Source organism: Phyllostomus hastatus, unplaced genomic scaffold (genome assembly GCF_019186645.2).
Source record: "Phyllostomus hastatus isolate PE091 unplaced genomic scaffold, TTU_PhHast_1.1 phas_contig_147, whole genome shotgun sequence".
Classification (NCBI taxonomy): Eukaryota; Metazoa; Chordata; class Mammalia; order Chiroptera; family Phyllostomidae; genus Phyllostomus; species Phyllostomus hastatus.
In genome coordinates, this window is record NW_025333603.1 from 3,823,125 (window position 1) to 3,845,912 (window position 22,788).

The following is a 22,788-nucleotide window of genomic DNA, read 5'->3' on the forward strand; positions in this document are numbered from 1 at the left end:
AAATGCTCATTAGCCACAGGTGGCTAGTGCCTACTGCATTGCTCAGCATTTCCATCATTACAGAACAGTCTGTTAGACAACACTGGTTTAGAGGAGAGAGCATGGGCTCTGGAGTCAGATAGAACTGGGTTCCAACCTGCCTCCCTAAGCTTTAGTGTGCAGATTTATAACATGAGGATGCTCTCAGACATAACCATCTCCATGTCCCTCTTATAGCATTGTTGAGAGAATGAAGCACACTTATTCTTTTTTTTCCCCCACATAAATGTCAGCAGCTTCTCTGCTCTGCTGCTTCCACATGATGGTAACGGAAATGCTAGATGCAGAGGCTGGTGTTTATACCATCAGAAGTGACAGGGCAGGGAGGGAAGAACACAGGCAGAAGCACAGACAGACTGCAGTTCAAATCTTAGTTCCACTCACTAGCTGCATAACCTTGGAAAGATCATTTTCTCTCTCCAGGTCTCATTACCCTCCTTTCCCAGGTGGAAAAAAAGAATATTCTCTAATTCTCATAACATTTTTACAAGTTAAACCTATAAAGATCCTTATTCAGTGGCTGACACACAGCACATGTTCAATAACTAGAATATTACTACATCCTATTAATATGAAAAACACACAGTTGAAATTTTAGTATCTAATGGCTTTAGATATGTTCACTGTTCTGTTATTATTTTTTTTACTACTAACTAGTTGGTTAAGAGTAGGTACCTTAAGCATAATGGGAATTCAAGAGATTCTGAGAACTTAAATATTGTGCTTTCTACAAAGTGTCCAGAAAGGTATCTTCTATATGAAAATCAGATCATGACTTTGATCTCATCAAAAATGTCAAGGTCTTCCCCTCACTCTTAGAATAAATCTAAATCTTCTTACCACCTCCAGAAGCCCTTCAGCATCTAACCCACGTGACCCGTTCCTCCTCAGCACCTGTGTCCCAGCCACGCTGCAGGCCCCGCTCCCTCAAACATGCCAAGCTTGCTCCTGCTCCAGACCTGTGCACATGCCATTTCCTCTGCCTGAGCTGCATTCCCCCAAACCTCACAGAGCACCTCTCCTGCCTCCTGTTGAGCCTCTGCTCAAATGTCACCTCTAGGAGAGCCTCCCCTCCTCCATTGGTTTCTCTCTGTTATTCTGCTATATTGTTCTTTATAGCCCTGACAAAAAATCATCTTGGGTAGTAATTTGCATTCTTCCCTCTTTCTACTCCTTCATTCACTTATGAATTCAGTGTTTGTTAATGTATTAATTAACTCCAATGTAAGTTCCTTGGAGAGATATCCATCTTGTTCATGGCCATTACCAAAAGCCTAAAACCATGAGTCACACATGACAGCTTCTCCATAGATTTCAATGAATTTCAACATTTGAACAAAATCTCTGAAATCTCTGGACTTGACCTTCTCTTTTGTGATACATACAGTCATGGGTTTGAGCTAAATGGCCCTACTTTCAAGAGTGTTCCTTCACCCACTCGTGTCCCCAATTATTAAACATAAATGGTGTGCCCAGCACCTAACACAGTGCCTGCCACTGGTAGGAAGAAGATGATCTTCCTTTAAGGAGCCTGCTCACAGTGCATGGGGGCCCCACCCACAGGCGTGGAAACCAACAAGTGCAGCCCAGTATATTGGGTTGAGTTGAGGAACAAAAGGTTGTAGAAACCCAGAGAAGGAAGTGGGCTCTTCAGCTGGAGTTCATGAGGAGAAACTCAGGAGAGGTGATGCGTGACTGGGATCTGAAAGAAGAATTGGCGCTAGAGCTCTCATTGATGACAGTGTGCCCTCTGGAGCTGGGCTGCCTAGATTCGAAACCTGTCTCCACCACTTCCCAGCTGATGAGCATGGCAAATACTCTCACATATCCATCCTCCGGATTCCCAATCTGTAAAGTGGAGACTATAATATCATATGTTGTATAGAATTGCCATGAGAAATAAGTTAAATTATCCATTAGAAAAACTCTTAGCTTGGGTAGCTGGTACACAGTAACTACTCACTAATTATTACTTGTGCAGCTGTTTTCTTGACTGAGCAGAAGCATGCTAGATAGGCATGGAATGAGACCAGGTTCCTCGTAGCTGGAGCGTGGAGTGCATGAGAGGGAGTACCATGAGCACATGGAAGGAGAAGCTGGCTGAAGCCATGCCAGGGAGGGCTTTGTAAGCAGGCAAAGAGTTTGGCTTTGGTCTGAAGAGAAGTGAAGGGTCACAAAAGGATAAGTTGGAAAGTAGCATGACCAATATGCTTTTAGGATACCATCTGGCTGTAACATGAGGATGGGGAAGCTGGACATATTGGAGGCAGGGAGGAAGGAGGCTGTCATACAAATCCAACCCAGAAATGAGGAGAGTCAACAGTGAATGGAGAGAAAAGAAAAATTCTTGGGAAATAAAATTAATAGACTTGACCACTCTATCACTCTAGGTCTGGCAGGACACAAGGGGCATACTCGCAAGAATCTAACCCAAGAGAGCTTAATAAAAGGCCTTCCTCAGAGGTACGGGCAGGGATAAGGGAACCAACACACCCAAGAGAAGAAAGGCATTGCCACCTGCAGACCTGAGGGGTTAAGGGAAAGGAATGGTATTACAAGAGCCCAGAGAAATCAGAAACCAAGGAAAACAGCTGAACCAGCAGGAGCTATAGCCCTAGTCAGGAGTGCAGTTTCTGCAGATCATGCTCAGGCTTGGAAAGAGAGGTGTTGGGAATAACATACCCAGCCTCTCTCCCCTTCCACTCTAATCTCATGCCAGTACCTTTCATTGCCCAAACCCAACTGGAAGCCAGAGGTCAGGACAGCTTGGGTCATGTGGTCTGTAGCTGTCAGCCTTCCTGGCTCAACAGCAGGTCAGAGAAGGGTGAAACATGGGTCTGGGGGTGAAGTGCATACATGAAGAATAAGTATCATATTCACCAGTTATATAGGAGTGGAGAATGGTTGAGGGGTGTTGCTGGGGAAGGAAAGAAATTTTCCCTAACTCCTGAGTTTCCTTGCTAAGGAGATTTACCCAATTAAATAAATATTCACAAACTAGATGATTGAAATGCCCATCCAAGGCAGTCACATTTGAGGTCTCAAGCACCCCTCAATATTTGCCCCAAACATCTGAACTTTCTTCCCTTTTCCTTTCCCCAGACAGATGTGGCCTGTTGCTGAATGCTTGGAAAAGTTTGCCAGAAAAGGATTTGCACCAGATTAGTATAATTCATTGGTACTACAGCTAAAAAACACACTGGCCTATATCATATTTTCAAAGTCATAAACAGAGATAAATACAAAAATGACCTGTGAAGAGAAAGAAAGAAAGAAAGAAAGAAAGAAAGAAAGAAAGAAAGAAAGAAAGAAAGAAAGAAAGAAAGAAAGGAAAGAAAGAAAGAAAGGAAAGAAAGAAAGGGGAAGGAGGCATGTGCTGCTTCTGCAAAAAAAAAACTTCTTTCCACAAACACAGCTAGGAATAAAAAATTACATAGAAAATGTGCCAGCCCTCAAGCTCTGCCCATCTAATTCCCTGTGTCTCTGATGGCTTCCAAACCTGGATGGATCTGCACACACTGGAGCACCAGGCCACAGTGATGAAATTCTCTGAGTGTCCCTGAGGCAGGCACACCCAGGAGACAGGGAAAATGCCTGAGGACCAGGACTTTCACAGGAACTGTTGACAGCAACAGTCAGGCCATCTTTCACAAAGAGCTCCCAGGAAGCCTTTACAGGCAGGAAGAGGAGAATGGTTTTCATCATTAATTAACACATTTTTCATACTGGGGCATGAAAGAGACAGATGGGCAGCTATGGGCAAGTCTCATCTCAGAACTTCACTCTGGGGCACAAGAAAAAGTTCCAACCCCCGTAGGAGGTCTTTCGAGGTCCTTCATGATCTGATGCCTGTGTGTCCAGGTCATTGCCCCAGAATTTCATGCTAAACTTTCTCCCAAAGCTACTAGCATTTTGTCCAGAAACACCCTACAAGCTCTTTAGGCATCTGGATTTCTTCATGTGCCATGCCATTCTCTTCTTCTCCACCTGGAACTCTCCTCCTTTTTCTAAAACTGCCTCCAGATTTCTTCTGGAAGACTCTGCAAAGAAGGACTTGTCAGGCATTCCTGCTTCTATGCCTCCATAGTACCTTGGACTGTGCTGTCAAGCAGTAAACAAGTAAATAACTAACTGGGGCACAATGTGCTCTTTCCACCTCAAGACAATGAACTCCTAAAAAGCAAGGTGGCATCATAGTCATCCATGGTATTTATACCTTAGACAGGGTCTATCCCAGAAAAAGGAGTAGCTCAAGCACTAGAGCTGACAGTTCTCTCCTTCTGGACAATTATTCTCACCAGAAATTTTTTTTCCCTGAAGTCTGACAGGCACCAGTTTTGCTTTCTAAAACCATATCTAATAATTCCTCCTATTGCCACATTCCAGCCATTCAGATCTTCCAAAGCAGTGACCATGCCCCACCTAGGCTTCTCTGCACCATATTCTTTCTTTTAGCCTGACTTTGTTTTTTGGTAAAACATCTCTTTGGAGTCAAACAGACTTGAACTGGATATGAGCCCTGCCATAACTTAGCCCCAAGTTACTAATCTATGGGGATAATAATATCTACTTTGTAGGGATTTGGGAGAACTAAATGAAATATCAGACAGAAAAACATAGGTCCTGGTAGATAGCATTTCCTTAAGTAAATATTGAATGACTGAACAATGAATGAGTGAACAGGAGCTTTGTTCACTCCATGGGTGGAGTAACATTTTTTAAACTTAATCCTTAGTTGCTACTTCTCTTTTACTTTAAGATTTTATTTATTTAGCCCTGGCTGGCATAGCTCAGTGGATTGAGCGCAGGCTGGGAACCAAAGTGTCCCAGGTTCGATTCCCAGCCAGGGTACATGCCTGGGTTGCAGGCCATAACCCCCAGCAACCGACCGCACATTGATGTCTATCTCTCTCTCTCTCTCTCTCTCTCTCTCTCTCTCTCTGTATATGTGTGTGTGTGTGTGTGTATATATATATATCCCTCCCTTCCCTCTCTAAAAATAAATAAATAAAATCTTTAAAAAAATTTATTTATTTATTTGGAGAGGAGAAGGGAGGGAGAAAGAGAGGGAGAGAAACATCAATGTGTGGTTGCCTCCCATGCACCCTCTACTGGGGACCTGACCCACAACCCAGGCATGTACCCTAGACTGGGAATCAAACCAGTGACCCTTTGTTTCATAGGCTGGCACTCAATCCACTGAGCCACGATCCACTAGAGTAACATTTAGACATCGAACTCTATTATCCTAGTTACGAGGATCTGAGAATTGAGCACTGCACAAATAAGACATGCATGACCCCGTGGTACCACAGATTCTGGGGAAGTCACTGAACAAATTATGACAAAACTCAGATGTAATAAGTGATATAAAAGTGAATTTACAGGTCACTCAACTGAGTTCATTTGAGCACATCAATGAAGGACTCCTTGTGGAAGAGGTCCTACAGCAGGGAATACGGTACTGAGAATATAAAATTCTTTGCTCCTCATCCTATATCACTTGTACATTGAGAAATTGTGGATAAGATTGGCCAGATGAAAATGTTCAATGCTGAATTTAATGTTATCAAAATTGAACAACTGAAAAGCTTCACCCCTACTCTCTGCAAGTTATACTGACTGGTAAATGTGATAGCAAATACACTATGGGTAAATACAATGAGTCAGTGGTTCTCCAGTGACAATAGACATGTTGCATACCTTTCACGAGTTTGATGCCAAATTTGTGCCAATGCATAACATTTATGTTATAAACGAGATTATATGTTATTCCTGCAATACTTCTCAGCTGAGAAGTTCCGCTGAGGGAATCGCATGGCCAGGGCATCCAGTGGGCAAATTTCCTATTTGCACTGTCACTATTTCAATTAGTACTGTCCCAGAGGCCTTAGCCAGTGAAATATGTTAAGAGAAAGAAAAAAAGAAACACACCAGAATGGGAAAGAAATAAATAAGACTGCTGTCACACGCAGATGGTATTAGTGGCATATGTAGAAAATCTAAAAGAATTTATGGACAAAATGTTAGTTAGAATTTAGTAAGACCGCTAAATTCAAAAGGTCAGTATAATTTTAAAAATATTATGTATAATAGCTTCAAGAAACATCAAAAACATAGGAATTAATCTCTCAAAAGATTTGCAAAAGTTGCATATAGAAAACAATAGAACAGTACTGAGAGAAATCAAAGAGCTGCCTAAATTCTGTTCATGAACTGGGAGACACAATATTATAATTTTGTCCATTCTCCCCACCCTGACCTATGCATTCAGTGCAATCCCTGTCAAAATCCCAGCAATTTTTTTCTGCAGTGTCTTAGTTTGGATCACTCAAAAGTGGGCCCTGAGATGAGATTTGTGTACAAGTGATTTATTAAAGAAATGGTCTCAGAAGAGACCAAAAAACTAATTCAGGCTAAAAGAAAGGACATACCAAAGAGAAGGCCTAGGGTGGCATGTTCACCCCTCTGGAAGACCTGAATGGCTGGGATGTGGCAATAGGAGGAACTGCTAGATTTCTGATCAGGAAATGGAGAAGGAGAGGAAAGCAAGTAAAGATATGATTTCAGCCTAATTTTAAAAGGAAACTCAGAGTGTAACTTACATCTCACAGCTTTCCTGCTTCAAGGCAAATGATCTGGGCTTTCATCCCCCATACCAGGGACTAGTTGCTAAGACCTGCCCCAGAAGAGCATAAACTCCTAGGCATTTCCAGCATTTGGGCAAAGCAGCTCCAGTAACTTTTAGGGAATCCTTCAAAGTGAGTCACGACTATAGGAAGTAAAACACACAGGATCTGGGAGAAGTGAGCAGACACAAAGAGTAAAAGAAATCTGAGGGGATTTGGGTAGATCAAAGACAGCACTCACTACACAGAATTCAATAAGCAAATTCTAATGTTTGTATGGAAATGCAAAAAGCCATACCCAACAAAGGTAATGGGGAAAGGAGGGAATAAAATTGGAGTGTTTTTGCTGCCAGATTTCAAGACTTACTACAAAACTAGATTAATTATAACAAATATAGTATTGAGGCAGGAATAGACAACCAATGGAACAAAATTAAATTTCAGAAACATACACATACATAGTCACCTGATTTGTATTTTTTAAAAAATGCCTGCAGTACAGTGGAGAAAGAATGATGTTTCCAATAACTGGTGCTAAATTAATTAGATACTAATACAGAAAAAAATGAACTTTGAACTCTAACATACATAAAATTCTATTCCAGATGGATTGTAGACCTAAATGTGACAGGCAAAAATAAAATAAAATAAAATAAAGCCTCTAGAAGGTAACATAAGAGAATATTTTCATGACTCTGGGGCAGGCAAGCATTTCCTAAGAACACAAAACATACCAACCATTAAGGAAAAGATTCACACGTCTGATTTTATTCATATTAAAATGTCTGTTCATCCAAAGATGCCATGGGACCAATGAAAAGGCAACAGAGTAGGAAAAGAAATTTATATTACACATACCCAAAAAAGAATTCATCACAAAAAAAAATTAAAGAACTCCTGCCAGTCAATAAGAATTGGACAGATAAGATACTTTTTTAGTAGTCGAAAGACCTGAAGAGGCATTTCATGAAAGAGAATATCCGAATGGTCAGTAAGCACACGTTCAACATTACTATCCATATGGGGAAAGTAAATCCAAACCACAATGAGAAGCCACTATATACCCACAAGAATTACTAAATCTTTGTAAATGTTAAAAGAAAAACCCTGACAATGCCAAACATTTCCAAGAGTGTGAAGCCACTGGAGCTTTCAGGCCCTGTGGGTAGTGATATAAACTGGCTCCACAGCTTTGAAAACTGGAAGGATCTTTCAAGACTGAAAAAAATGTATAGTCCATGATTAAGTAAGTCAACATCTAGACACACACTCAGCAAAAGATCTGTTAATTTGTGCAACAAAGGGCATGTCCAGGAATACTCACAGCAATCTTATCATAATAACCAAAAACTGGAAGGGGCCCAATGGAGAACTGTAAGGCGATGTAAAACTGGCACAATAACAAGTGAAGGAAGATCCATGCAGGTGAAAAAAGCAGCATGATTCCATTTTCATGAATTATGAAAAACAAAAATAAACCAATGGTAACAGAAGCCAGAGTAGCTGTGATGTGTGTATTGACTGGGAGGGAACATGAGGGAACCACCCAAGGTGCTGGAGAGACTTATATCTTGAACTCAGTGGTGGTTACTTGGGTAAAACCTCATATACATTTGTAAAAATTCATCAAACTCTAAGTTTAATATTGTTGTTTTTATATGCAAGTTATGCTTTGATAATAAAAAAAAAAAAAGATTTAAAAAACCCCAAAGTCCCTCTAGTTTCCCGGAGACATTTTAGAAAGCATAGAAATGCACAGTGGAAAAAAAAAAAAAAAAGCCCTGGCTGGCGTAGCTCAGTGGATTGAGCGCGGGCTGGGAACTAAAGTGTCCCAGGTTCGATTCCCAGCCAGGGTACATTACTGGGTTGCAGGCCATAAACCCCAGCAACCGCACATTGATGTTTCCCTCTCTCTCTCTCTCTCTCTCTCTCCCTTCCCTCTCTAAAAATAAATAAATAAAATCTTAAAAAAAAAAAGAAATGCACAGTGGGACATCTCAGTGTTCACAGTTTTTTATTGTTGTTTTTACAAAAATGACAGTATATTGTAAATGCTGTATCATAGTCTATAAACAATTTTTCCATAAACAATATATACTATGATCATTTTCCCATTTAACAAATGTACTAGAACATAAAATATAGGATATAATACAGTTCAGCCAGCTGGAGAGAACTTGCTGCATGCCCATGGACATAGGAGCTCACAACAGAACAAAAGAGAAAACAGTTCTGGAAGAGTGGGTAACCTCTAGGGTGACCCTGTAAATATGCAGTAACTGTTCCTACTGTTAATGAGAGCTTCTCAACCTTTCTGTTTCCACACTCTCAAATACTGAAATTTTGTGAGCAATGTTTTTTAATTATTAAAATAATAATAAATGTATTCTTCCCTCTTTATAATTTTTTTTACTAAATAGTAGTAATAAAATAGTGAATTCTTTTTAAAATTTGGTGAGTATGAAGAAAAAATAGGACAAACCTATTCTGTGGCAATCATTGAACTAGATCATCAGTAGTAATGCTTCTCCCCAGTGGTGGTAGCACACAGCAGTGTTTGTGATCAGCTTGGTATACGAGGTGCATCTGGAAACAGTTCAGCCATTGTTAATATAATGAGAGCAGTTTGCATGACATCATTGGAACCTGGCAGCCAAGGAGAATGGACTGGAATGCACATGTGTGAACAATGACAACTTCACTGTACTAGTCAGTGGATAGACACCACTGAATGAGCATGTGTACTGTGTAGCCATCACATTCAAAATGACTGAGTGAGTAGAGTAACAAATCTGCATCAGATTTTGTGTTAAGTTTGAACATTCCTCTGCAGAAACTATTCAGATGATTCAGAAGATCACAGCTAGGGGCAACTGGTGATTGGCAGCTTCATCAGGACAACATGCCCACTTGTGCATCACATCTCATGCAGAGTTTTTTGGCAAAATCTCAAATCACCCAGGTGACTCAGCCCCACTACAGCCCAGATTTGGCACCCTTTGACTTCTAGCTTTTCACCAAACTAAAATAAATCATGTTTAAAAGGGAAGAAATTTCAGATCATCAATGAGATGCAGGAAAATACAGCAGGGAAGCTGATGGTGATTAGAAGAACTGTGTGAGGTCCCAAGGTGCCTTCCTTGAAGAGGACTGAGACGTTATTATCCTATGTACAGTGTTTCTTGTGCCTTGTATCTTCTTCAATAAATGTCTCTATTTTTCACAGTACATGGCTGGATGCCTCCTGGGCAGACCTCATATGTCATTTTGCAAGTATTAATGAAAAAGCAGCAATTTTAAGTGGCTTATTCTCTTTTTGTGAATTAAAGCAGATTCAAATACATTTCTATAAGATTTTTACTCATTTAAATACTAAGATGCTAACTTCTATGGAAGCAGAAAAAAGGTGGTGTTTTGTGAAGTTTACAGGGCACTGAACACAGTTCTGAATGTGTCCATGGTATATATGTATTCTAGATCATCTGTCACGTGTATCTTATTTCAGAGTTTTTTTCTACTTTGTATCCTTCCTTCTGAATCTTCTCAAGCCTCACTGTACCTTTCCATTAGAAAGGTAAAATAATTCTCACTTAGCTTTTAGATTGATATGAGGCATAAATAATAACATCCATTCAATATGTATTATGTGCTAGGTATTGTAAGAAGCACTTCCCACCCATCATGTATGTATTCTGGATCTGACATTCTGAGAATGAAATATGAGTACCTTTTTTCAGCTGAACAACAACCCATATAAAATTCAGTCCATGATTATATGAAAACTTGACTTTACTCATGGAAAGAAATATACATCACTAGCCTCTGAGCCAGATTAAATTTGTTGGAACTAGTATTGGCAGTCTAAAAGAGACACCAACACCTTTTTCAGTAGCAAGAAAAGAAATCACAGGACTTTACCTTTTAAAGAGTCATGGTTTAAGTGACCCAAACACTAGTAAGAAGTATTTGTTCTTGAGGTTAACTTTCAAAGCAAAGGCAGAGCCATATAATCCTACTCTCTTACCCTTTTCTACTTCCTAGCTTATATCCCCACCTGGGATATTAATTAATTAATTAATTAATTAATGACTATCTTCTCTAGCTAGAATGTAAAATCCAGTCACCCAGCTATGTTGTCAGCTTTATTCACAACAGAACTTTAGAGATTGGAAGACTGCCTAATGTATAGCGAGCACCCGAGACATATTCATTGAGTAATTAAATAAACATGAATGACTGAGTGAATGAATGAATGAATGAATGAGTGAGGGAATAATAGAGGGCTGCAGAGCTATGATGCCAGACCATTAGCCTCTGCTCACCTACTTCCCCTTACTTAAGCAGATGTGTCCTTGGCTGCAAGAGAGGTACTATGCTTGACCAGCCTATGTTAATGCAGTTATACAGTCCAAGCTTCCCTGTATCAGTCGGTGCCCCAGTAAGGAACAAAACATTCAATGTGTGTAACTAAAAAAAACTTAATAAAGAGATTGTTTACAAAGGTGTGGACAGTGCTATGGGAACCAGCGAGGCACAGTAACATAACCACACAAAGGAACACTGCAAAAGAGAGACCAGGAGATGGGGATGGGGGCGGGGAGCTACCAACAGACTCTGCTGTAGTAAGGGGGGACTCACTCCTCTCTTTTCTGCCCTCCAGCCTCCTGCCAGCACTTACTGGCCAAACTCAACTGGAAAACAAAGGACAAAAAGACTGAGTGATATGTTCCACAGAAGTTAGAATCTGGGCGCAGAGAAAATGAAAAAGTAGTGAACAGATCTAGAGGGATAAACAGGGAATAGCCAACATTGTCCCCTTCTCCATTTTCCACCATAATGAGGAAGGTTCTGAGGCCGTGACAGATGGGTCCAAATACCCCCTGGTCCACTGTCCTTCCATGTTTTCTATCATTAACTATTTGTTCCCAGTGTTAATATTTTCTCCCCACCTACATTCAGTGCTCTCAGGTCTTGTGGTCTTGTGTGATTACTCATGGTCAGCACCAATTAAATATCAGTTAAGGAATAATCACATAGGTACGTGAGAACCAGCCAAATGTCAGACATTGAGTTCCTCACTAGACAGAGAATAGCAAATTAAATAAAGATGATCTCTTTCCGCAAGGAGCTTACAGTTATAGAGTAGGAAATTCAGAAGGTAAAATTAAAATGAGAAAAATCTAAAATTGTGATAATGCAAGAATGCAGATTTCGATTTAATAGAAATGAATGAATGAAACCATGACATGCTTTTTTAATGGAAAATGGACAGTTATAGTATTGTAATTCCTTTATTCAGAGTTTTATCTCCTTCAAATTTTTGTGTCCCACAGAGGAAGACATTGGTGTTGATTTGGGGTCGTTGAAGCAATAGTAAGTAGAAAGAATTTGTAGGCACAACAGTGAAAAGAGTTTTAGGATCAGACAGACCAGAATCACTTTGATATCCAAAACTACATCAATCTGATTTTGAAATAGTGTTAGTGATGCTTAGGCTACAGGGTGGCTGTGAAAATAAAATCATTTGATTTTTTGAGTACAAAAACTGTTCTGGGCACTATGCTAAGAATTTGGAGTGTTGTGGTTTCTAGTCAAAATATTCAACCTGTATATATTAAGCAGCAGCAAAGGAAGTGGGTTTAATATAGGTGAAATCTCTCTATTTTCCTGTAATTGTGTCCCTGTAATTGTAATTAAGGCCACCTTGGGAATTAAATGCTATGGTAACATTCTCCATCTGATTCCAAATTGTGCTCTTAATTTTTTGCTCTAAAGGAAAAAAGAAAGCAAATGATTGCACACCAAAAAAAGTCTGATCACTGGCTGAAGTTTGAGATTGGAGTTAATTTCAAGGTTGATTAGAATGTCAAAGTTAATGTTTTTGTCCCCGAAAACTTAGAAGTCCTAATTATCCTGAAAACTGTAAACAGCATTGGAAAGAGCCTATTTGTCTTCAGCTTGTTTTTTTCCCCAGAATTTCTCAGAATTGCCCTCCCTATAACCACTTTCTACAGTAACCTCAACTGCCTGCATTAATGGTTAAAATTATGGCACCTCAAAATCTCTGTTGAATTTATAAACTTATCATTCTGTTATCAGTGTTATTATTAAGTCACTAAAATTGTTTAATCAAAAAGTGACCTGATTATCTCCTCATAGTTTCTGGAGAGATGGCTAATGCTAAAAAAGAGATAAGAAAAAATATACACAAGTTAAATAACTTGATTTGGAAGCTCAATAATAAAATATGCATCAAAAAGAGAAGTGAAAGAAACAAAATTCTTGAAAAACAGGAAAGTAGTTGTCAGTAGCAAACTAGGACTGGGGGAGGAGAAGGTGGGGGAAGGAGCTTGGAGAGAAAGACGGGGAAGGGGAGAAGAAGAAAAGGAGGAAGAACAGGAGATGGAAGAGGAAGAAGAAAAGAAAAGGAATGGAAAAGAAAAAGAAAAAAAGAAGGAAAAGAAAGCAAGCCTAAATCCAATACTATGAAAATTCACATAACATTCAAGTTCCTAAGAAGAATGGGTTTTCTCCCCTATTGGGGCATCCAGTGTCATTGGATATTTAAAGGACTCCACCATCTAGCAATTATTTATGGACTCTAAGACTGTAAATCTTTCCTGTATGACCCTGGAGCATGGATCATGTCCTCTGAGACATGTTACATGATACAGCTAAGCCTCCATTCCAGCCCATTCCCCATCCTTGACGCCTCTCCACAGTCTTTCAGTCTCCTCGCATTAACTCGGAATTCCACACTGGCAAAGCTGGAGGGCTCTTGTAGGTCATTTAGTCCAACCCTGCCATTCTAAAGAGAAACTGAAACCCAGAGAAGAAGAGCAGCTATGTGTCCAGAGAATCAAGACTGGAAAAATCACCCTGTCTTCCAGCCTAAGGTACCTCGAAAAAATGAGTTTTTTTGATGGGGCTGCAATTGGAGTGAGGGGAAGAGGAAATGCCTACATACCTCTCCCCAATACCTTTACCATTCTCTGTCCTCAGCGATTCCTTTGACAGGAAACAGAGCTCTTCACTCTTCAGGGAGAATGAAGAATGTTGGAGCTGACACTGATTGAGTACCTCCTATGTTACAGGCACTGTGCTAGGTGCTTTACGTGCAGGATTTCCTTTACTCTTCACAACCGTCCAATTACATGGATTCTGGGTTCTTAGTTTCACTTTTCCTCTCTGATCTTCAGGTTCCTCAGCTGTAACATGACCTTCCCAAGGTCACATAGAGTAAGTTCAAGAAATAGGGTTCAACGATGGGTTTGTTTGCCTCTCAAATAGCAATGGTCACCCAATTGTTGGGGCTGGGGAGATGAATTTTGGAGTCAAATCATTGGATAAAGAAGCACAAAAATAAAAATTCTCAATAAGTTTGTAATATTCTTTTTAGAATCTCTTGAAAGCAGATGGATAGGGATGGGAGGCTGGTAGAAACAAAAGCAGTGCTCATTCATTTGTTCTTCTTGTTGTCTGCTGGGTTGTATTAGCCATTATATTAGTCATGGTAGGCTATCCCCTATATCTATAGTAAGCACAGCTTCACTGTTAAGCTGTGGAAATTTGAGACTGACTTCTCATGTACTTCCCAGTCTAATCAAGTGATTCAAGGCCCGGACTCCTCTTTATCTGTGACACTGCCGTCTCCAACATGTGACCCACCCCCCAAAGCTGCCACAGCAGGGGAAAGAGTACTGTGCAAAGGAGAATAAATCACTTCTACCAGCTTCCCATGGGCTCCACTGTAAGAGCAAGGGATCTGGGATGAGGTTTAGCTATGTATCCAGGAAGAAGAAAACTTGCATTACTGTGCAAGTGCTGTGTTCTCTGCCATGACATGCTGCCTCAAAAAGGCAAAAACCTCCCTCATTGTTGTCTGATGAAATTACCCCCAATAACCCTGCCAGTTCAGCATTCTCAGGTTGAGGCTCCAAGCAGAGAATTGCACTTGATCAGGGTCATATAGCCTTAAGCTGCTCAGGCAGGAAACCTCAGGTCAGGTTCCAGCTGTCAATCTAAACATCTTCCCTCTAAGCTTTCTTAGGTCCCAGCCAATCTTCAGGCTGACAAAGGGAACCAGATTGCATCTGGTCCCCTCTCACCTAGCTGGGCATCTGAAAGGAGTTTCTCCACACTGAGCTATGAGAATAATGACACAAATTAAGACACTCCTGTACTCCTCCATTTGCTTCCATCAGAATCACCAGATAAATGCAGCCAAAGGAAGAAGAATTTGGGCTTTTCCATCTGAATTCTCGGAATCATTGAATCAAACTGTCTGGCCTGGCAAATCTCAAGAAACTATGTTGGCGCTGACTCAGTAGAGGAAATGGAGTAGTCTGACTTCTAACTCAGAACTCTAAGCATCCAAGACCACTGAGGCTCTCTGGTTTCTGCCCATGAGATAATTGGTCATTTTTTCCCCAATGTCTCCCCATACAAGATAATCATTTGCAGATTGAAAAATTAAAGTATAGTCTTCAAATTCAAAGGGTGGGTTTGCTTCAGTATAAGGTTGAAATAAAATCAACAGAATTTTAAAAAGAAAACACTGGAAAATAGAACATTAATGAAACCAAATCAGAGTCAAGAAATGTGGGTTCAGGGCCTGACGTGCGCACTCCTGATCTGTGAGATCCTAGACAGTCAGGTCTGCTCTCTGAATCTTGACATCCTCCTCCATTGAAATCAAATAAGTTAAGTTCAATGCTTCACAGCTTGGGGCAGTCCCACCCCCTTGGGGGACATTTTTTAGAAGTGTAGAAGCATATTTTGATTGTCGCAGTATCTAGAGGACACAACTGACATTTAGCAAGCAAAGGCAAGGTAAGCTCCATACCCTGCAACATATGGGACAGTGTCACTCGATAAAGAATTGTCCTTCTCATAATACCAATAGTGCTCTTCTTAAAAGTCACTGGATAATCTCTTACTGCTCTGGGTAAGAAATTTTCATGGGAAATTGGCCTAATTTTCTGCTCTGGCAGCTAGGAACTCAGAGTGAATTGGAGAATTCTTATTCACAGCTCCTTGCAAACCCAGTCCTTGGTATTATAATACTTCCTGCCTATTCTTGCCGTTTTCCTCACCACAGACACCCCAACATCATACTTCTTGGCTTTTCATCCTTACATTAATGATCAAATTTTAAGTGAATCTTTCTTTCCCATTGTTAATACATTTTTCATGAACTTCTGCCTTAATATCACATCGTTTCATTGTAAGCTGTTTACACATATTCCCCTCACTAACCCAAACTCCTTAATAGCAGGGAATATCTCTTATTCATATTTATTCATTCAATCATTCAAAATGACATTTGTAATAGCTAACACACATTGACCAATTACTATGTACCTGGAACAGTACTTAGAGATTTTTATGTGTATTGTCAATCAACCCTTAGGTACTGTTATTATCCCCATATCATAGACAAGGAAAGTGTGGCTACAAAAGGTTAAGTGACTTGCACAGTCACACAACTATGTATCATGCTAGGAGCTGGAGACTCTGAGATGGAAGCAACTTCTTGGACTCAAGGACCTTGCATTCCAACAGGCAAATAAACCAACATAAACCACCCAGCATGACATAGACGCAAATAAAATTGGAGAGAATGCCAAATGAGCCCTGAGGAGACACACAAAGCTCAGTCAGTGTCTGGAAGAAAAGAGACCCAGAGAAAGTGATGTCTGAGCTGAAGCTACAGGCCTAGAAAGAGTGATCAAATAGGCCAGCAGAGCAAGGAAGCCAGTGGGGAGCCCTGAAATCAGAGGGACTGCTAATGCCTGACACTGAAAGTTACTGCTCAGAATAGAATTCCCCAATAGGGAGACTGAAATCCACTGTAACTTACCAGTAGGGACACTGAAAAGGTGCCTTCCTGAAGCACCAGAATTTGATTCTAATAAATAAGTGGCTGGGACCTAGCCTACAACCTGGCTGTCAGTCTTCCTCAATCACGTGGGTGTTCTGGCTGACTTTCCCAGATGTGTTACCCAGGGAAGGAGGAATGGGGGAACCAAGCCCTTCCTAAAAGCTGTACTTGCTGTTAAGCATTTTTTTTTCTGATGTTTCATTTAGCCCTTCTCTTTGTCCTATAAAGTCAGCATTATTGTCCCACTTCACAGTCAGGATGGCAGGCTCAGAGAGGACATAATGCTATTAAGCAGCCAAGCTACGAATTAAACTCAGATCTGCCTGATGCAAATTCCAGGTTCTTAGGTGGGTACCATGCTGCTCCTGGGGTCTCACTGTACAATTTCTCAGCCCAGCCACTACTTAGCAACTCTGCTGTGCCTGGGACTCCAAGGGGCCCTGAGGTCTCCCTGTCAGGTCTGCTACTTTACCTAAACATCATTGTTTACTTGAAAGGGTTTTCTCCCCTCTTCTGTGTGGTCTGAAGGAGCAAATCCAATGTCAATTTTGTTCATGCTCAATCTCAGTTTAGATAAACCAGTTAGCAGAGTATGTATGATAAAACTCCCTGCCAAGTTATAAACTAAGTAGTCAAACAAACAAACACAAAATCAAATGAAGATCTAATTAGCTTGGTGCAATTACTCTGTTCCCTTCCCACTAGTCTAGGATAATCTATAACAAACACCAGGAAAGCAAAATAAACTACCTGGTTTCAAGTCTTTTTTTTTTAATTTCCCCTCTTCAGCATTTCTAATCTTTCCTTTTCTCTTTCTGTCTCTCCTTTTTTCCCCTTGGTCCTTCATTTCTCCTTTTATCCCTTCTCTTTATCCTTATTTCATTGTTTTCTTTTGCTCCTTCCTTTCCTAACTTGTTTTCTTCCTTTTTTTTCTATTTGCCTCCAGGGCTCAAGCACGGAACCTTATCCAGGGAGAGACTTAAGGCCTCTTATAAAAGCCAGATTCTGAAAAGGATCCATTAGTTTTTCCCTTCTGATACAAACAGCCTGGAACTAAAACCCCCTCCACACCTTTAGTAATGAAATTGAATGTAGGATGCCCACAGGACGCTGAAACTGGAGAGGGTCTCCTGCCCTCTCAAATCATCCACCCCAAGCCAAGGTTGGGGACCACTCCTCATTGAAATGCCAAAAGGAAAAAGGCCAGAGGGCACTGAGTCGCCTGGCAGACACAGTGGGCACCAGATCCAAGTCCTTCTTTTCATTTCTTAGTCCTAGCCCCAGTTTAAAAAAATCCATTCCAGGCAGAGAGAAAAAATAACAAGTGAGCCAAGCTTGAGCTTTTTAATAATGTGAAAACTGAAGCAATTGAGGAAGGATTATTAATAAACATACAGTTCACGCTATGAAAGCATGGAAATTTTTCCTCTAACGTACCAGAGCCATAAAGGTGGAAATGTTGATTCATTGAAAATGAACCTCTGGCTCTAACTTTCAGCAACTGAGGGGAAATGTGCTTGGTGGGTGGAGCATGAGCCTGGCGTCAAACTCCATAAGCCATGTATGAGTTGTTACCTTCTTACACCTACCCACCCCCCTGTCTCTTCACCTATAAAATGGGGTAAATACATAAGCAAACAAGCCACTCTGGATAACAGTCTATCATTTTTAATAAAGTTAATCATGTACTTAACTTGTGAGTCACCTATCCCACTGCTGGATATTTAGTCTATAGAAATGAAAGTTTATGTTCACACAAACACCTGTACACAAATGTACACAGAAGATCTCTTCATAATTGCCCAAAAGTGGGAACAACCCACATGTCCTTCAGTGGGTGCATGGATAAACAAACTGGGGTATACCCATCACATTCAACACTACTCAGCACTGAAAGGAATGACTTGTTGATACATGCAACTCCTTGCATGAATTTCAGATATGTTATGCTGAGTGAAAGAAGTTGATCTTGAAAGGTTATATACTGTAAGAGTCCATTTACCTGTCATTCTCCATTTACAGAAAGACAGAACTACAGTGACAGAGAATATACCAGTGGTTGCTTAGTGTGAGGGATGCAGGGAAGATGTGACTTTAAAGAGGCAGCATTAAGGAGTTTTGAGGGGTGATAGAACTATCTGTATCTTGGTTGTGGTGGTAGTGACATCAATCTATACATATGTCAACATTCCTAGAACTGCACATCTGAAAAGAAAGCCCTTTACTCTGTCATTTAAAAATAATAGTAATAAATTGAGTGGGAAAAAATACTAAATTACTCTTACTCGTGCATCACCTTTTGGTTCACAAGTACTTTACTTTGATTCTCACAGCTCAGAAACCACGACCGACAGACACAAAATGACTTGCCTGGTAAATAAACATTGATGTAAAGCTTGACTCCCACCCTTCCAATTTCAAATTCTTTGTCCTTTTGGAACGTCTCCCTGGGTGATACCCGAAGTCCTTTCCTTTTGTAAAAGATCATGAATGTTTGCAGGAGGAGGCAATTATATAACCTCTATTATTTGTCTAGTATTTTTTTTCAAGTTCCTATGTCAACCAACTCATGTTCCTGGGAGTGTTTATATTTTCTTTGGGAAAAACAAAATAGGCCAATGCATGATTCAGTAAAATGACACATTAGTGAGCAGGTACTTTGGTGACTGACTCTTTGATTTAATGATTAGAAAAATAAGCTGTAGTAAATTTTAAAGTATTTATTTGTGTGTTTATTGATTGAACACATCTTTACTCAGCCACGTTATGGGGTGTGCCCTGACTTGGCACAAACCTTTTCTCCTGCTGTGAAAACTTTCTCTACGTCCACTTCTGGCAGCTTCTGAATGGCCCCCAGACCTCAGCTGCAGCATCACTTTCTCCAGGGTGGCTTGTCCTGGCCTCCATGAGCTGGTTTGGGTGTTTTCTTGGTACCCCATAGCATCCTGCTCTATGTTGATGCTAATAATTTCAATACAACATGGTGAGTGTCCTCCCACTAGACTATGAGCACTAAAACGGGAGGGGCACAGGCCTTAGCACATTTAATGGGCATTCATTCATTCACTCATTGGACAGTTGTTTACAAATTCCTTTCTTTGTGTCAGGCAATGTTCTGTTGCAGAGAAAAATACACAGCCATGTCACATGGGGCTTATCAAAAAGTAAAAGAGGCAATGAAAATATAAACAACATGCATCACGTCTTGGTATTATATTGTACTATAATTAATGAAGAAAAATAAGAGAGGGCAAGGGGACAGACTGCAATGGGTTCTTGAGGAAGAAACATTGACCCGGTAAGTATTTCTGAGAATTAGTACTCCATTTATTTTTTCCCAATCTTCCAAACCCAGTTCATTCCCTGGCCCCAGGTTCAGTAAGCGTGGGCATATCAGCTAATATTGGCACTTTGGGCCCTGGTCTCCATGGTGACTGGAGCAGTTGGGATTCCATCTGCCTGGCCCTGGGGCAACCTCCCACTCCATTGCCTCTGACAACCTGAGGAAACCTGTCCAGCAAAGGGTTGTGGGAGTAATTTTGTTTTGGAATCTGAGTTGGTGTTTAGATTTCAAACGAGTAACCCGCCAGTCTCTGGCCATCTGAAAACCTGGTTTTCTTTGACTCATAAAGTGCCCTTTATGCCTCAGAGGTGACATAAAATATCATTCCATCTTTACACTGAAATACTCCTGACTAGTGCATGAAATGGGCCTTTATGGTACATCAAAGGCCCATAACTCTATCCTTTCTTGGACCTTTGATATTTTAATATTTGGCCAGTGAACCTATTATCTCTTCAATCCACAGAGCACTTGTTTATGTTGTTGGTTATATCTTTGTTATTGCTTCAATGGTGAGAGGGCCAGGCAAGAAGGCGCCCAGCCTCCTGGCGGCCCCAGATCTGGACATCCCCTAACTTTTATCTCTGAAGGAGAAGGAACTCAGTGTTTGAACTCCTTTGGCCCAGGCCGCCTGAGCAAAACGTCAGACGCCTTCCTCCTTAACAAGTACTTCTAATTTATGCTTCTCAGAAGCCAGCCAAGTTCCTTCAGTGGGCTTCCATGGGCTATCTGAGGCTGGAGGACTTACTGTTCAGGTTAAAACGGGAACCAAAACTTCCTTATTACTAGAAATATGCTGCTCACTTCTGAGAGGTAACATTTAACTGAGTAAGTATTGAAAACTTACTATGTGTGTTCTTTTAAGTTAGGAACCTTAGAACCATCCAAAATTTTTTCTCCAGCTATTGATGTACTTAAGAATTATTTATCGAAGTTCTATGTTGCCTCAGGCACTGGGCTGGACACCAGAGATACTAGTCGTGAGACATTCCACCCTCAAAAATGCTTCATCCTAGTTCCCCTCTGTCTTATCCTCATCTTAATTTATTAGCAAGTCCTGTGGATTCTGCCTCCCAAGTATTTCTCAGATGTATTACCATCTTTCTGAACCCTCTACCCCTGCCTTAGAACAGAATCTTGTCATCTCCCAACCAAATTACCACAACTGTCTCTTCACAGAATGCTTGGCTGCCACTGTTACCCTCTATATTCCACCCGGGATCCAGCCACAACATCAATCCAAAACTCAGACCCGATTTCTTCAGTGTTCTGCTCCAAATCTCTCAAGCTCAAATGCCTTCAAGGTCCAGGCAATGAGTAAAAATAAGTGAAGTAGCAGCATAAGGTCAGACAGTAGAAAGGAGAGTTGGAGAGTGTGCTTGCCCCACCCAAATTAAGGCCTCATGTCAATCAAGCAAAACACAACTTTGGACTGAACCCCAAGCCTCCAGCCTGCACGCTCTGGCTCTGGTTGAATTCCTGCCTCTGAGCCTCCCTCTCAGCAGCCTCATGAACTGGCCCAGACCAAAATCTCCAGTCTCATTTCTCGCCCTGACCACCCCCACTTCTATTCTGTGCTCTACCTATATTAAATTACTTACTGTAATTTTCCAAAACCCATACATGTTCACACCTTCATGCATGTGCTCATGGTATCACATTTCCCTACAATTACCCCAATTCCTCATCAAGAGTGTTCTGTTTCATCTTTTGAAACTTATTCTCCAGTATTACCAACTCTGGAGGGCCTCCTATACTATCAGAAAGCACTGACCCCTCCCTCCCTGGCTTACTTCTTAGCCTTTTGTACTCTGTTTCCCTGACTTCCTGTCACTCTGCATGTATTGTATAGTGGGTGGGGAAGCCAGCATGTTATCAGTGAGCCTCTTGTGGCTGGAGCTTGCTGGGTGACAACTGCAATCTTTATGGTCCTGGTGCCTTGCACCCATCAAGCATTTCAATAGAAGTGTGACAAACTAAATTATCAAATTCAACGCAAGTAATTGCACATCCTTCTTATTTTAGTTTTTACAAGAAGCACCTCGGAAACCGTGGATTATTGTCAAGCTTTTCTTCTAAGTGAGGGAATAAAGGCTCTGAGAAACAAAGAAGCAGCCTAAAGCTGCACAGTGGAGCCAGGGTTTGGCCCCAGGTCTTCTAACACAGAAGCCAGCCCACTTCCAACAATCTCACAGCTTTCACGTCCCACGAAGTCAAATGCCAATATACCAGGAAGAGTTCCAGAGGTAGCTGTTGTGTCTAAATATAGACCAAATGGTTTTAAATTTAATGATGGCAAAAGAAAGGAGAATTGATTTAAAAATAAATGCACAAAACGAATTAGATACCTAAGGCTGCTGGCTCTTCTTAAGCATGTTCTGGCAGCATGTCACAGACTGTCGTAGTGCAAAGGGACAGCATTATTACCGGTGGCCTAGGTTCTGGCCCTCGTTTGGCAAGATATTTTCCTACTTTGAAACTTCAATGCTTCACCTTTCAATGTGGGGGGTGGGACTCTCTGGTAACACAGGTCCCTTCCTGCCTTGTGATTCTCTAATTTATGTCGCCAGTGTCTGGAGAAGTGAGGGGAGTTCATTGTCCTCAGGTATACCATTCCCGACTGAGGCCCTACCCACCACCCACCCTTCAGCTCTACCTCTCCCTTTGGAGACCCTAGAACCTAGGAGGCCAGGAACAGGTGTGAAGGGCAGCAGCAGTGAACAGGAATGTCCCAAATTCCTCCCATCAAGTGAGCAGGTTTCTGGGGTAAACAGACTAGTCAAGCATGTGGCCTCACACAGTGGAAGGTCCTGCTTTTTTTGGAAGGGCTTCCATTTCCCACCATTTTTGTATCTTTAAAATGCAGGCCTGTAGAATATGCTGACATTTAATGG